This window comes from Stegodyphus dumicola, chromosome 7 (genome assembly GCF_044657685.1).
Source record: "Stegodyphus dumicola isolate Sdum_Otavi_A_Nest chromosome 7, ASM4465768v1".
NCBI classification, from domain to species: Eukaryota; Metazoa; Arthropoda; class Arachnida; order Araneae; family Eresidae; genus Stegodyphus; species Stegodyphus dumicola.
In genome coordinates this window covers 187,480,534-187,497,291 of record NC_140774.1, presented here as the reverse complement: position 1 = coordinate 187,497,291, position 16,758 = coordinate 187,480,534, and positions in this window count along the sequence as shown.

The following is a 16,758-nucleotide window of genomic DNA, read 5'->3' as shown; positions in this document are numbered from 1 at the left end:
TCTTTCCCTCTCCTTCATTGAGATAAAGTTTCGTTTGGATAAAACAGTAAAAAATAGGTATTATCAGACTATCTTATCTCACTCTATGACATCTAATTTTAGTTCTGCCTTCAAATCAATAATTTTGATATATTTCAAATAATTTTGATATTAACTGTAACCACACAAGTAAAACACTTTGCATTCATTCATATGCATGGGTGTAGCCAGGATCTAAGCTAATCTTGATGATCAAATGATCTTAAACGGAGAAAACGAAACTAAGATACGAGTGGAATTCATGCGTCAGTGGTCGAATGGATAAGACTGTTGAGCACTGGTAAATCGGTCAAAGAGCAGATTGGTTGGTTGAGTGTGTTCGTGGTTTTTCTCATGTATTTTAACGTGAATACAAGCCAACTAAAGAAGCGGTGTAACACCGGGGTCCCATCAGAGATCCCCAATTGAAAAATTAAGCAATTGCGAATACATATTTGAGAATACCTGAAGTTATGTAAATAATGATTATATACACTGGTGTGCAAAAATTAAGGACGAAGTCGAAAAATTAGCATATCAGCTGAACGAGGATGAGGCAGAGCGGACAGAAAGACCAATCAGGAGATTAAGTAAGGTGATGTACGGTAGCACATGCGTAGATATGCAGGTAGACGTAATGGGGGAGTGTCTGAGTAGTATAAAGCATGTTGTCGGTGTAAGATCAGTATTTCTGGCAAAAAGATTGCACGCCATATAGCAGTTAAAATCACACCGAGTTGCAGCCTGAGCGAGAAATGGCGAATAATCAATCTGTTAGACGACATCTGGATGCTTTTACCCGAGGTCGAATCATTGGGAAGTTGGAGGAAGGCCGCAGTGTGACAAGTGTGGCTGCAGAGTTCGGAATTGCTCACAGCATCGTTTCACGACTTTGGAGACAATTTCAAACTACAGGAACAGCTATCCGGGGGTTTAGTAGTGGTCGTCCACGAGGAACCACACCCGCAGATGACCGGTACATTGCCTTACAGACCAGAAGAAACAGGCGGGAGAAATCGCTAGACACACGACACAGGCGACTGGACGACCGATATCGCGTTTTACCGTGGCCAGAAGACTGCACGGTGGTGGTCTGTTAGCACGACGCCCTGTACGGTGTGTACCTCTAACGCCTGCCCATCGGAGAAGGCGTTCTCTGTGATGCCGGGAACACCGGAATTGGAGAGACAATGAATGGAGAGTACTCTTTACAGATGAGAGCAGATTCAGTCTGAGTAGCGATTCTCATCGCATACTCATCTGGAGAGAGCGGGGAAGCCGCAATCATCCCACGAACATCATTGAAAGGGACAGGTATGGAGGTGGCGGTGTTCTCGTTTGGAGAGGCATCATGCTTGGTAGTCGTACAGACCTTCACATCTTCGTCACAGGTTCAGTCAACGGGACCCGTTATTGTAACGAGATTCTTCTGCCATATGTGCGTCTTTTTAGAGGCGCTATGGGTCCGCAGTTCCTTTTCATGGACGACAATGCACCATGTCATCGCACAGTAGCTGCCGAACAGCTCTTAGAGAGTGAGGATATTGAACGTATGGATTGGCCGGCACGATCTCCGGATCTCAATCCCATCGAGCATGTATGGGATTTTCTAGGCAGACGCTTGGCAGCTCGTACCTTACCACCAGTAACGATTCCGGAGCTTCGATTGGCGCTGCAAGACGAATGGGCAGCAATGCCTCAACAACTCATTGACACCCTCATTCTCAGCATGGGCAGACGCTGTGAAACCTGCCTAGCAGTCAGGGGAGATCATATCCCCTATTAAAGACCGGATGTTTCTTGCTGGACACCCATCACAGGGATGTTTCGGCCTTCAGTCGCATTGCGCTCCATGCTACTTTTTCAATAAAGCTTCTTTTTATCCCTCTGATTTCTCTTTTAGTAAGTGTTGCTTACATTACTCATATCCTTACGTATTGGGGATCTTACGGTATTAAATGTGTTGATTTGTAAAGCTTTTGTACAAAGTTATATTGAAAAAAACCGTCTCGTCCTTAATTTTTGCACACCAGTGTATACTAATTAATTTTAAAAGAACAACAATATAAATTGCTAGTTTAAACTGGAGAAATTAACGTAATTAACTTTTTTTAAAATTTTAAGATTATGATGTAGATGAAAGTGGGGCGCTTAAACGATTCAAAACGTTGCAGAAAATGCTAGAAGCAGCTGGACGAGCTGGTGACGTATGCTGAAAAGTACATGAAGCAAGACAAATAAAACAATCAGAGGTGAGTGCGAATCTTGGGTGCGTTTTAGGATTAAAAAGTATGTAGACATAGCTACTTAAACTATATTTATACAAGATTTTTTCGCACTACAATAGAGGAGATACAATGTTGAAAGGAAAAAAATATAACTTTAAAAAATAATACAATATTACATATACCTTATAATCATAATCAGATACAGTAATTGCAGGATTATTAATTGATTTTTGTTTTTAGTAAAATTTACGAGCCACACGGCAATAGTAAGACCTGAGCTGTTCAACATTCAGCTCGTCTTGAATTCCGTTCCAAGCTCACATAACCAAGCTGAATTCGTTATTTGTCTTAATACGTAGCTTTAGGCTGCTTTTACGATACGATACGAGTTTCTTACGATACCAATGACAAGAATATGCCTAAAACTGGACAGGCATAACATAACATGGGGCATAGAACGGATTTATAAATGAGTAACTTGTTGTCTATACAGGGTGTCCAGTAAGTGTTGCGACAAGCTTCTTGGGAAGGTGGAGCACATCACAAGGATTAAGAATTGCAGTAGGAACACATGCCCGGAAATGTCAGGGGTAAATGGTAACAGAGGTAGAAGATGGGAAAAGAAACAAGAGTGATTAATTTGAAACATTTATTGGACATGAATACAAATGGTGTACACACCTTGAGTTTCTTTGACTGCGCAGGCGAGTCTTACCACGAGATCCATTTCAGTCACAACAGGATCATGATACACGACACTTCTGATGGCTTCCCACAAAAAGAATTAAGGGCTTGATAATGAGCGTGGGGGGCAGGGAACTGGTCCACTAGGCCCAATCCATCGATGCGGGAATGATCTGTTCAAATGGCTACGATCATCCAGTCCAAAATGAGTCCACTTCTTAATGAAATGAGTCGTAGTCGCACAAATTTTGATGCAGACGTGCAAACAAACTATGGTATGGTTGATGTCTGTCGGAGATGCGTTCTCGATAAACGCGTGCAGCGGTTCGTCCATTACCGTAAGCTATTCCGTACACTAAGTGCATGTCTGCAAGCTCCCGGTTCGTATAGCGTTCCATGCTCTTCGTATGGTGCCTACCGCTCGAATAAAGCAATCCTCACTTTCCACTAGCACTCTCCTGTACAGCATCCCCTGGCGGTGTACAGTGACGTTTCTAAGCATGGGTTTCTATGCAATTCTTAATCCTTATGATGTGCTCCACCTTCCCCCAGATGTTTGTCGCAACATTTACGGAGCACCCTGTAGATCAGGGATGTCAAACTCATAGGTACACTTGGGCCAAACAAACAAGGTTTAACTTTAGGCGGGCCGGAAAAAAAAAAAAAAAAAAAAAGTCAATATTCATAGAAACGGTGATTTATTTCGAATAATACAATAATATATATATATATATATATATTTATTTATATAGAAAAGAACAAGAAAATTTTAATGTTTACATCCTGATACTTGACATCTCTTCTCTGCTATTATCTTTCCTATTTCGGGAGAAATTTTGTTTGCTGTGATAACTTTCAACGCTGACCCAAGGTGAGCATCATTAATACGGTTTCTGATAGGAGGCTTATTACCTTTCATGGATGAAAATAACTGCTCGCACCGATAAGTGCTACCAAACATGGAAATAATTTCATATGCGAATTTTCGAATATTTTCAAACCTGGCTGGTAAATATTTGTAAAATTCAGGCACGCCCACTTCAATGAATTTTGCTTTCAAATTTGAGTTGCATTGAATCTCGATCACCTCCATTTGCATGTGGCTGGGTACTGAGTCAATACTTATTGAGAAAATCGAAGAAAACAAAAAACAAAAACAAAAACAAAAAAATTTTGTCTTCGAGGGAACTAAAATCATTAAACCTCGTTTCAAATTCAGTTGTTAAATTTGCAATTTTTTCTGCGTATTTTTGATACGAACAAGTATCATCTAAACTTGATTTGTTCATGCTGCACGTCGGGAAGTGCGTCAAATCTTCATTTTTAAGTTGGTTTTCCCAAAGAACTAGTTGACATTTGAATGCTTTAATTATGTCAAACATGTTCGTAATGATATGATCTTTTCCTTGTAACGATAAATTTAAATCTGTTAAGTAATTGGTTATATCAACCAAAAAAGATAAATCTTGTATCCATATTGGATCGTAAAACAAACTTACCTCTTGATTTTTCGTTTTTAAAAACTGACATATTTCTTCTTTCAAATCCCAGAATTGTTTGAGAATCTTGGAGCAAGATAACCAACGTACCTCGTTATAGTAGGACAAACCCGAATATTCACTATCTAACTCACTTAAGAAAGCAGTGAATTGACGCTGATTTAAACCTCGAGATTTTATAATTTTTTTTATATATGACAAAACATTCTCCATATTTATTACTTTCGTGCATAGAACTTCTTGATGTATAATACAATGCATATGATGAATGTTTGAACCGTGAATTTCAGTAAGTTTTTTTCTTAGTAATGCTACGAAGCCCTTGTTTTTCCCGGTCATTGATGGAGCGCCATCTGTAGCTACAGAATTTAATTTTGCCAAAGGTAGATTGTATTTCTGCAGAAGTCCAAAAACACAAGTAAATATATTTTCTCCTGTGGTAGTACCAGGCATCGGTATTAGTTCCAGTAATTCCTGAAAAATGTTAAAATTCTTGTCACAAGAACGAAGAAACACTGCGAATTGAGCTTTGCCACTAATGTCCGTGCTCTCGTTACAGGCAATGGAGAAACTTTCGAAACTAGATGATTTTGCTTTGATCTGATGACTTAAATTCGCGGCTAAATCAGTAACTCTTTCCGCAACTGTATTTCGAGACAATGAAATTGATTGAAAAGCCTTCACATTTCCAGGACAAACAATTTCTCCAGTTTTCATTAGGCATTCCTTGATGAAATCACCGTCAGTAAAAGGCTTCCGAATGTTTAGCTATCAACTCGGACAAGACGTAGCTTGCATGTACCGCCGCTTCACTTTCTTGCAATACTTTACTAAACATGGACTGTTGCTTTTTCACTCCTAACTTGAGCTCTTTCAACTTTTCTTCTCTCATTAATCCTTCGTAATTGTTATATTTCGATTTGTGTTGTTCGTAATGACGTTTAATATTATATAACTTTGGTACATTAATAGTATTATTACATATCAAGCAGATTATTTTATCTTTTATTTCACAGCAAAAATATTCTAATTCCCATTTTACTTGGAATATTCTATGTTCGTTAGCGATTTTTCGTTTAATTTTACTACCACTTGGTTTTGATATAGACATACTGAATACAAAGGGCTGGAATAAACACGGTTAACGTTAAAAAGTTAACAAAAATTTATTCTTTCCACAAGAGATAAATCAAAATGCTGAAATATTTCTTCATAAATATTCTAACAATATCACAAAATGTCAAACGTTTAGCAAAAATCAATTCAAAACAGAGAAACTAATTCTATCTCACAGCGAAATCGCTACAAATCAATCACAGCATTAAGTAAACAAACAGTTCGCTAGAACTACAGCTACTACTGAGATGAGTTGTTTGTTCTCGGCTTTTATAAGCTTTATAATTAATTTCTCGAATATACTGGAAACATCTATAAATATCTGGATTTTTGTGGATGGCAACAGCAATTGCGAGATATTTATTTATTAGGTATTAAATGCACGCGCTGTTCTATTTTTAACCTTCCAACGCAGCTGTCTTTTTCAAAAATCGTCTACGTTGTTAAGGCAACATAAAGCAAATCTAATTACAATTCTAAATAAAAAACTAACCAAATAAATAACTATGAAATCCGTAACAATATGAATTAAGTAATAATTAATAATAAAGCAAAGTGCATGCACCAATATATCGTACAAAACTATAATTGGAAAACTGGGACCATGAGTTCGGCCACATTCGGCTATCGGGGGATGCGTACAAGTTCTGAGTGCACGTGTCTCCCAAAAGCCGAAGGTAGCTGAACGCAAGCTACTCACACGCATTTGTAATTTAAGTAGTGTGTGTGTCAGCTCGCTGTGAGTAATCTAACAACACTGAATAAATTATCGTTAATTACTTAGCAGTAAACATTTCATTTTTTTCTTCGTCGATATGTTATTTTATTATTATATATTATTATTTTCCGATATATTGGCCGGGCCGCAAGAAAATTTGTTGTGGGCCGCGAGTTTGACATCCTTGCTGTAGATAGAACGCTGTTACGAACAATTTAAGGGGAAGAGTCTAGCTTTACGTGCTCGAAACTTCTGGAGAACAGATGTAATGTGCGAGTTCCACGAGAGAGTTTTAGAATAGTAATAAATCGAATAAAGGAGCAAATAAATAATAGATTCGAATGCATGAGTTTAACGCTGTTGAATGGAAATTAGAAATAAAGAAACTTCTAAACATTTTCTTTAATTAATCTTCATTTTATATTGCAACAATTTCTCATCTGTCTGAAATGAATCTTTCCAGAACTTCCTTTTCTCATTCTATTCTTTCTTGAGCAAACTTGCAATGCACACTTGTGCAGAGTACTAAATGAGCACTCAACAGTACTTGTAGTACACAGTTGAAACAAAGTTATAAGAAAAGCATGTTCTGTGTCTTGGGGGGGGGGAAGAGAAAAGATTTTGCTTCTTTTACCAAATCCTAAGTTCTTAATTCCTTCATGTTGTCTATCTTTATTTTTTTTTCCCCAGAGAGTTATATCTCATTTTCCAAATTAGAAAAGGCACGAAGCACTGGATTTTTTTGGCCCTGCACTTTTCCAGTGTCATCTAACATAGCCATGATATGCAATAACAATAAAGTACTTGTAAATTATTGTCGGAAAATCTTTCCTCCCAGTGACAATATTAAAGAACCCTGGTAAGGGATAACAAATCATCTTTCCTAAAATTCATCGGTTGCAGATGCTGGAGGATTTGAGCGACTTTCAAGAACTTATACAATTCTCAATACTTGCAATTCAGTGGCAATGCTTGCAGCCATAACATTCGGGAAACACAGAATTTTCTAGTATAAAACATCTGCTGTTGCACTATGTTGTTCTTTCGCGAGCATTAAAATTCCGTTTATTTGGTCCCCACATTGCAGCATATTTAGATTTTTGGACTGTAAAATATTAGTCACAGGTTCCGACAAAGCTGAATACTTTGCAATCAATCCTTTCATAATTTTTTCTAATCCCTAAATTATAAAATAATGTTTGAATACGTTAACACTTTCGTATTTCTTAGACCAACGTTGTGGGAGATGAGATTCGAATATTGATTACATATTTCTTTCGAAGAACAAGAAAAGTTTATCACACCCTTTTTGTTTCTGATTTGAGGTACGTAGTTTTAAATTTAGTATGTGACTGGCAGAAATGAAGAAGAGGCATTTTTATACCTTTATAGGAAGATCTTCTATTACCCAGTTAATATTCCCAGCCATATTGAACATCCATCGTAAAACAGAAAAAATCCAACATCTGCAAAAATAAAAGTAATAAATGAGAATTTGATTTAAAAAATAAAAAATAGAAATTAATTTTATAAATCGCTAATTTCGGTTTCTATTATTAAGTGTACCTATGTAAGTGGTACACACTCAAAGGGGATACCCAAACGCAACTTTGGTTCTGTTTTAACTGGAGACAAAATTTTTCTTTTAAAATTATAATCCATTCCAGGATGTCTTGAGGATGTGCGCTTATTCGGCGAGTAACATCCTCAGGATATCCCGAGGACGTTTTTGTGCTATGTGCACTTAGGCGCAATATTTTGTACATTTTCGTTTTTTAATAAGCATCACAGTTGCAGAGATCTTTTCGATCTTTAATCGGGAAAAAACGAAAATAAAGTAACTTCCGTTCCATTAAGAGGTTATCATACATAGCTACAGTCCCTACTAGACGGGACTTTTCTGAGAAACGAGATTCTGGTAGCACAGATTTAAACGGGAGGATTCCTAGAAAAAAGAGCCCCCCCTGAAGCGAAGTCCCGCTAAGCTACGGAAGCAATGTTGCGGCTACGCGGGATTTTTTCAAGCCTCACCGAAAATGTCTCAGCTGGACCTCAGTCCCGGGTAGAGACAACCAATCAGACGAAAGTTCTGCTTCTGAAGCCTCACGTGATCCCAATCGATTACTGTTTGTCGTTCAAGTCTTTGTAGTAAGTGATAACCTAGGTACCAGGGGCGTAGCTAGAGGGGGGCATCTGTCCCCGAGCGCAGAATCCAAGGGGCGCCAAACTGGTGTTACGACATTTTAGAATTAAATGTTTTCCATCTTTGGCAAGCAGTAGGGGGCGCGAAATCTTCAATTGTCCCTGGGCGCTGAAAACTCTAGCTACGACTCTGCTAGTGTTTCCTGGAACTGTGAGGGTTCTGAGAATTGCCCCTTTCGACGTCAAGTCCCGCTTAGTCGAAACATAATGTGATTGGGACCTTATAGATAGAATGATCCCCCATTCCTTCATATTGTGACGATCCTCATTTTTTGATGGAACGCCCGTTTTAAATTAGAGTACTTCCTTTCTCAAGAGAACTATCTCCAGGTAATTAACAAAGGAAGTACGTTAAGGACACCCCCCCCTTGGTGCGGTTTCCTGGTGATTTATTACCATGTGTCCGCTAAAGGTAATCAACAAAAGGTAGTCGTGAGGATACTCTCTTGTGCGGGTTCCTTGCGACAATAACGTAAAGGGAAGGGAAGATATTTTTTGATCAATCAGCGATGGTCTTGCCACGTGCCACCACAAGCTCTGCCTTCGCGACTTATTATTCAGTCAGAATTATTTGAACTTTAATTTCATGATGCATATCAACTAGCTAATGTTTCTTTATTACCTTATTCCCACATTTCAAGAGACATGGTCATCACGATGGCAGGAAGAAGAGACAGGAAGATTTACTTACAACATCTTCCCAATACCTTCTCTCAAGAGGCTGAAATGCAACCGACTCTTCCTCCAAGCCTGTACCAACCACAGGAAATTCCCAGCGTATTACAGAAGATTCCTCAGACGGGACGTCAACTGTTCTTGCGGTTTTCGCGGGGAAGACGCGGACGCACTTTATTACCTGCTCTCCTGCCCTCTGACAGAGCACCTTTGATAGCAGTTCTTTCCTTCCGACTACATCACATATCCTGTAAATAGACTGTTCACGGACTATTACTGCAACAAGGGCATCTTAGAGATAATGGAGCAAGTGAATGAAAATAATTATATCCAAGAAACTACAGATTAATGTAAAATGTAGAAAGGCGGCCTAACCGTCAGATTGCGAGCAATGACTAGGATGACTTCCTAACCCTGTAGTGCCATTAACTTAGTTTGGCGGAACAGGTTAAGTAAAGTGACCATATTTCTCCATAATACCTAATTCCCGCCTTGAGCGATGATGCATACTCTCATGTATCTTTTAATTCTCATAGCAAGAAATTGTTACAAGTGCAAAATTTCTAACTTACTGGTAAAGACTGTTAATAGTCGAGGCAAGAACTAAGATTCCAGATCCAGATTGCGTGAGAATTATGATTAGAGAGATTCTGTAAGTAAGTCGTACAAAAGCGACTGTCTGATCCGCAATGCGGAAGATTTGTATATTATGGCTGTACTGTAATGATGTTTGACTTCTATTTAATCCAGAAATTTTGTTAAGTTTTAAAATAAATATTTAAAAGACCTATGGTCTGATTATTCAGCCATCTCGGATGTACTTACGCTCTACAATAGTTTTCGAGATCCGTTTCTAATTAAGGGATCCATAAGCTGGCTACCCAAATGATAGACTGGGTATCTTTATTGTTTCTCACAATTATTTTAGTTTCCGATTTCTGTTTCTATTGTAGATACAAGAGACCGGTTACTGTCAGTGACAATGTCAGTACGGAGCCTGACCAGACGCTCATCATTCTAACTTATATCAGTTTTGTTTTTTATTATGGGTACAACTAGAAAGCCCGGCGGTCATACGAAATGACCGCCGTTCTAGATATTAAAAATTGTAATTAAAATGATTTGTGCAAAGGTGTCTGCTAATTCAAACTGAATTACCCAGGGCAGGCTGCGAAGACGCCCCTTTGCTTACTGCCCCACAGGGTTTCCCCCTTGATTAATTGCTTAGAGTGCAATTAAGGAATTAATTGCTTAGAGTGCAATTAAGGAAACCACTGGCGGTACATTTCTTAAGAGCCACCGCTAGCTCAATAAATAAAGGGGATTTAAATAATAAAATGTTAATTCACATGTCAAAGATCTCTTTGTACACAACATTTCTTGTGTAGATCTTTCCATCATTTTTAAGCTCGCCTTGCAGAGGACCATCCATTATTTTTAATTTTACGTCCGTTCTTTCACGAACTCTTGAACAGGCAACGTAAAGTTTACAGTGTCCAAATGCAGGCTCAGATAAAAAAATGCCAACACGCTTAAGCGTTTAGCCCTGAGATTTACTGACGGTCATAGCAAAGGCAAGTTTTACAGGAAATTGTCTACGTCTCAATTGAAACGGCAACCCTGTGCCGAGGCAACTTCACCCCATTGCTAGTATAGTTACGCAAGCAACCAATAAAGTATCGGCAACAAACAGACATTTAAGCCGCATATAATAAAGATATTTATTTATTTCATTTTATTTGTTTTTCCATCGTTGCCGGTTTTTGCCGGTTGCATATTTCCGAATTTTATTATAGATGTTAAATTTATTTATTAAATGTTAAATGCACGTGCTCTTTTATTTTTAATTTTTCAGGCTTAGCTTTCTCGTAATATTCGTCACGCGCTGCACTACACGGCGAATAAAACAATTTACAGTTACGCAAGCAAGCAATAAACTATCGGCGACAAACACTTAAGCCGCATGTAGTATATAAGATGTAAGTGGTATACTCAGTGTTAGTTGGAATACCTAAACGGAACGGTTCTGATTTATTTAGAAACAAAAAACAAAACAAATATATATATATGATAGTGTGTCTCAAGCGCAAAATTTTTTTTAATAAGTATCACAGTTCTCGAGATATTCTGGATCCTTTCTCGGAGGAAAACGGTAAAAAAAAAAAGTAACTTCCGTTCTATTGTAAATAGAAAGATCGTTCTCTCGGCAAATGAAAGATTTCCTCATGTAGAAAATTTTGGTTGTTCAATTATATTTGTAGGTGCAATAGATGCAGAGATACACTGAAGTGACAAAAGTCATAGGATAGCAATATGCAAATATACAGATGGCAGTAGTATCGCGTAGAAAATGTATAAATGCGAAGTGCTTTGGCAGGGCTTTCATTTGTGTTCAAGTTATTCATGTGAAGAGGCTTTGACGTGATTGTGGCCGCACGACGAGAGTTAACAGACTTTGAACGCGGAATGGTAGTTGGAGCTAGACGCATGGGTCATTCCATTTCGGATATCGTTAAGGAATCCAACATTCCGAGATCCACAGTGTCAAGAGTGTGCCGAGAGTATCTAATTTCAGGCATAACATCTCACCATGGACAGCGCAGTGGCCGACCACCGACCTTAACGACCGAGACCAGCGACGTCTGCGTAGAGTTGTCAATGTTCACAGACAAGCAACACTGCGTCAAATAACCGCAGAAATCAATGTGGGACGTACGAGGGACGTGTCCGATAGGACAGTGCGGCGAAATTTGTCTTCCTTGGGCTATGCCAGCAGAAGACCGACTCGAGTGCCTTTACTGACAGCACGACATCGCCTGCAGCGACTCTCGTGGGCTCGTGAGCATATCAGTTGGTCCCTAAACGAATGGAAAACCGTGGCTTGGTCAGATGAGTCACGATTTCAGTTGGTAAGAGCTGATGGTAGGGTTCGAGGGTGGCGCAGACCCCACGAAGCCATGGATCCAAGTTGTCAACAAGGTACTGTTCAAGCTGGTGGTGGTTCCATAATGGTCTGGGCTGTTTTTACATGGCATGGACTCGGTCCTCTGGTGCAACTGAACCGATCATTGACTGGAAATGGATACATTCAGCTACTTGAAGATCACTTACAGCCATTCATGGACTTCACGTACTCAAACAACGATGGGATTTTAATGGATGACAATGCGCCATTTCACCGGGCCACAATTGTTCGCGATTGGTTAGAAGAACATTCTGGACAAATCCAGCGAGTGATCTGGCCACCTAGATCGCCCGACGTGAATCCCATCGAACATTTATGGGATATCATCGAGAGGTAAGTTCGTGCCCAAAACCCTGCACCGTCAACACTTTCACAATTATGGACGTCTGTAGAGACAGCATGGCTCAATATTCCTGCAGGGACTTCCAACAACTTGTTGAGTCCATGCCACGTCAAGTTGCTGCACTTCGCCGGGCAAAAGGAAGACCGACAAAATATTAGGAGGTATCCCATGACTTTTGTCACTTCAGTGTATATTCGACCAAAATTTAAATGAGAAGTGTTATCTCAGGTTCACATAACCTCGGGGTTAAAAAAAAATAAGAAAAACAATATTAACGATAGTATGTCTCAGCCGCAATATTTTGTTTAGTTTCGTATTTTTAATAAGTGTCACAGTTGCTGAAATATTTTTGATAAAAATGTGAGGGAAAAGAGCAATTTAAATCATTAAACTTGGGTATTATTAATTTCACCTTTTATTTCGCTCTTTTTATTAATACTAGTAGCTTGCGTGGGCAACTGCCTCAAATAGTTATAAGAAAAAGAAACTATATATATATATATATATATTACGACCAAAGGAGCGTTTTTTTTAACGTTTTGTGTGTTACCTTTATTTATCAAATATCATGTTTTTCGCACTTAATCCATAAAATTCAATTCAACAGCAGTATCACAAAAGATTTAAAAGATCATATCTTTAGAATTTCCGATTGCCAGTCTCGCAATCCAATTGGAGATATTTTTTTCCAACCGTGCAGTGTTGCTATTGCTCGCTTTGAAATCTTTGAGTTTCTTAATCAACAATTAATAAATGCTTTATAAAATATAAAATAGATAATAAAACAAATTCCAAATTTGGACTTCCAGATGCCCATATTCGTAGGAGGATTATGTCATTGAAAATTTGATGGCTCTAGGTACCGATGTTTTATCATAATGCGAGAAACATATATACATTTATGCAGATTCTTCATTATTTAATTTCTTTAAATATAATAATTTGTACATTAATTTGATTGTTAGTTAAGTACAGATACTATATATTATTACTAGCAACTTCGCTGCCAGCCTTCATCTGGCTTTTAAATGTACCCGAAAAAATGGCTGAAGGGAATACCAAACGTTAAATTTAAAAACTGCGTAGAATTTTAGTCTGCAGAACAACTTCATAAAAAAAAGTTATTACGTATAACAAAATTACAATGAAATAAGCAATATTCCTTAATACAAATATTAATTATCCTAATAAATAAATTAACCAACTTCCCTTCGCAAAATGTTAAGAACTGAAATGGTATAAAGAACTTTGTTTCCTTAAAAAAAAAAAAAAAAAAAAAAAATCACTCAAAACTTTTCAATATCTTAAAAAAAGTGAAATGAGCAATAAATAACATAATACAAAAAACAAAAAATTCTAAAAAGCAAAGTATAATGAATGATATTTTATCTTATATTTTCAAGAGGAAAAAATTACGATGAAATAAACTATATTCCTTAATGCAAATATTAATTATCCTAATAAAAAAATTAACGAACTTTCCGTTAAAGAAAAAAAATCATGCAAAACTTTTCAATATCTTACAAAGAGTGAAATAAGCAAAAAATAACATGAAAGCAACTCAAAAAACATAAAATTCCGCGCAGAATTTTACTCTGCAGAACAACTTTATATATATATTAAAAAATAAAAATGTATTATATATATATATATATAAATGACAATGAAATATGCCAATCTCATAAAAACAGTGACATGAGAAATACGATGAGAAATTGTTGCCAAACCCATATTTCTAAAAGAATGAAACTATTCAAAATGATGCGATTTCATCAAAAATCTATCAACAACAATAAGACAGGAAAATTATTGCCAAAATCACATTTCTAAAGATGTGAGACGTGAGAAGTGTACTCGGAAGCTTCATTTAAAAAATTCTTTAAAAATATAAAATATTATCATCTTTCCAAAATTCTTTTTGTAAAAGCAGTCGCAAGGATGAACGTTTAACGTGTCCAAAAATCAAAGAAAACTAAACTGTACATTTTTAAAAATAAACTTTTTTATAAAAAATCCCGTTGAAAAGGTGTTAAGCTTCCTTTGTTAAATAAATTCGTATTGAATCGATTTATTGAAACACGAAATTTATTTTAAGTTTGTAAAATGGCCAAGTGTCTACGTTTCATGACGATGTGAAAATGAAGTGTGTAGAGTAAAATCTCGCTTTTCTATAGCCCATTATTTCTCAAAATGACGCGATTTCGTCACAAAACATAAAATTAAAAAAAATTCGAATTTTGAAAAAATCGCTTCGAGGTGCACTGGCTCTTGTCTAGATGCACCTATGTACCAAATTTCGTAGCCGTGGGTCTATTAGCTTACGCGCAGCGCGAACAAAAGACACACACACAGACTCTTTCTTTTATTATATGTAGAGATTATTAACTTTAATATTAATACTTCATTCATGGCCCGACTGCCAAAATATTACATATATACGTATCATTTGATGGTTGCGGATCATGACTTTAATTATATATATTATTGATTTGATTATAAATATATACATATAGTACTATATCTCATTGCATGTATTTGTATTTCAATTCTTTACTTGGGAAATTAAACAATGGCATTTAATCACATCAGCTTGTTAACAATTTCATATTTAATGAGAAATGTATTGCCACGGGATGGTATTTCCTAGCATCAGCTTAAATTTTAATTTACCTTCAATTCACTAACTCAAATTTAAACAAAACTACACGAAACCCTAATTTTCAGAAACAGAAACACTGTTACAAGTAAAAATCTTTATCTTATATATATATAAGCAGCTAAAGTGTGTATCGCCGATAGTTTATTGTTGCCACTCGGAAAAATAAGCGCGGAAATTAACGTTTCCGCTGTTTTTAATTAATATCTCGGCCGATTAAAGCCCTACGAAGATGGCAACGGTATGGATGGATTCGGAGAATTTTTTGGAATCCAAGAATACGCGTCTCGAATTTCAGCTCGGCGCCGTTCCGTAGATATTCGAGAAAAAAGAATTTGGCACGTAGCCAAATCCGTCTAATAGGGAAAACCCAAGAAAGAAAGTGGAAAATGTAGGGAAAACGTAGGGGAAATTAGTTTTTAATTAATATCTCGGCTAATTAAAGTCCCCAAAATGGCGTGCTACGGACCTGCGGAATCCAACGGTGTGCTTCGCTAAGCCCAGAAGCCAGCCATTTCGGAGGAGATGATGTTACTTCACACCATACATATATGCGGCTTAAGTGTCTGTTTGTCGCCGATAGTTTATACATAACTGTTGCTTGCGTAACTGTACTAGCCAATGGGCTGAAGTTGCCACGGCACAGGGTTGCCGTTTCAATTGAGACGTGGACAATTTCCTGTAAAACTTGCCTTTGCTATGAACATCATTAAGTCTCAGGGTCAAACGCTTAAGCGTGTTGGCATTTTTTTACCTGAGCCTGCATTTGGACACGGTCAACTTTATGTTGCCTGTTCAAGAGTTCGTGAAAGAACGGATGTAAAATTAAAAATAATGGATGGCCCTCTGCAAGGCGAGCTTAAAAATGATGGAAAGATCTACACAAGAATTGTGTACAAAGAGATCTTTGACATATGAATTAACATTTTATTATTTAAATCCCCTTTATTTATTGAGCTAGCGGTGGCTCTTAAGCAATGTACCGCCAGTGGTTTCCTTCATTGCACTCGCAATTAAGCAAGTAGAAGGGGAAACCCCGTGTGGCGGTAAGCAAAGGGGCGTCCTCGCCGCCTGCCCTAGGGGGGTAATTCTTTTTAAATTAGCAGACACCTTTGTACAAATCATTTTAATTACAATTTATAATATCTAGAACAGCGGTTATTTTGTATGACCGCGGGCTTTCTAGTATATTACAAGCGGCTAAAGTGTGTGTCGCCGATAGTTTATTGTTGCCACTCGGAAAAATGACCGCGGAAATTGACGTTTCCGCAGTTTTTAATGAATATCTTGGCCGATTAAAATCGTACAAAGATGAGAATGATATCTGTGGATTCGGAGAATTTTTTAGAATCCGAGGATACGCGTCTCGAATTTTGATTCGGCGTCGTTCCGTAGATATTCGAGAGAAAAAAAATTGGCACGTAGCCAAATTCCTGTAATAGGGATAACCCATGAAAGAAAGTGAAAAATGTAGGGAAAAATTAGTTTTTAATTAATATCACGGCTAATTAGTCCCAAGAAGGCGCGAATGGTCAAAATGGCGTGCCACGGACCTGCGGAATCCTACGGTGTGCTTCGCTAAGCCCGGGGGCCAGCCGTTTCGGAGGAGATGATGTTACTTCACCCCATATATATATATATATGCGGCTTAAAT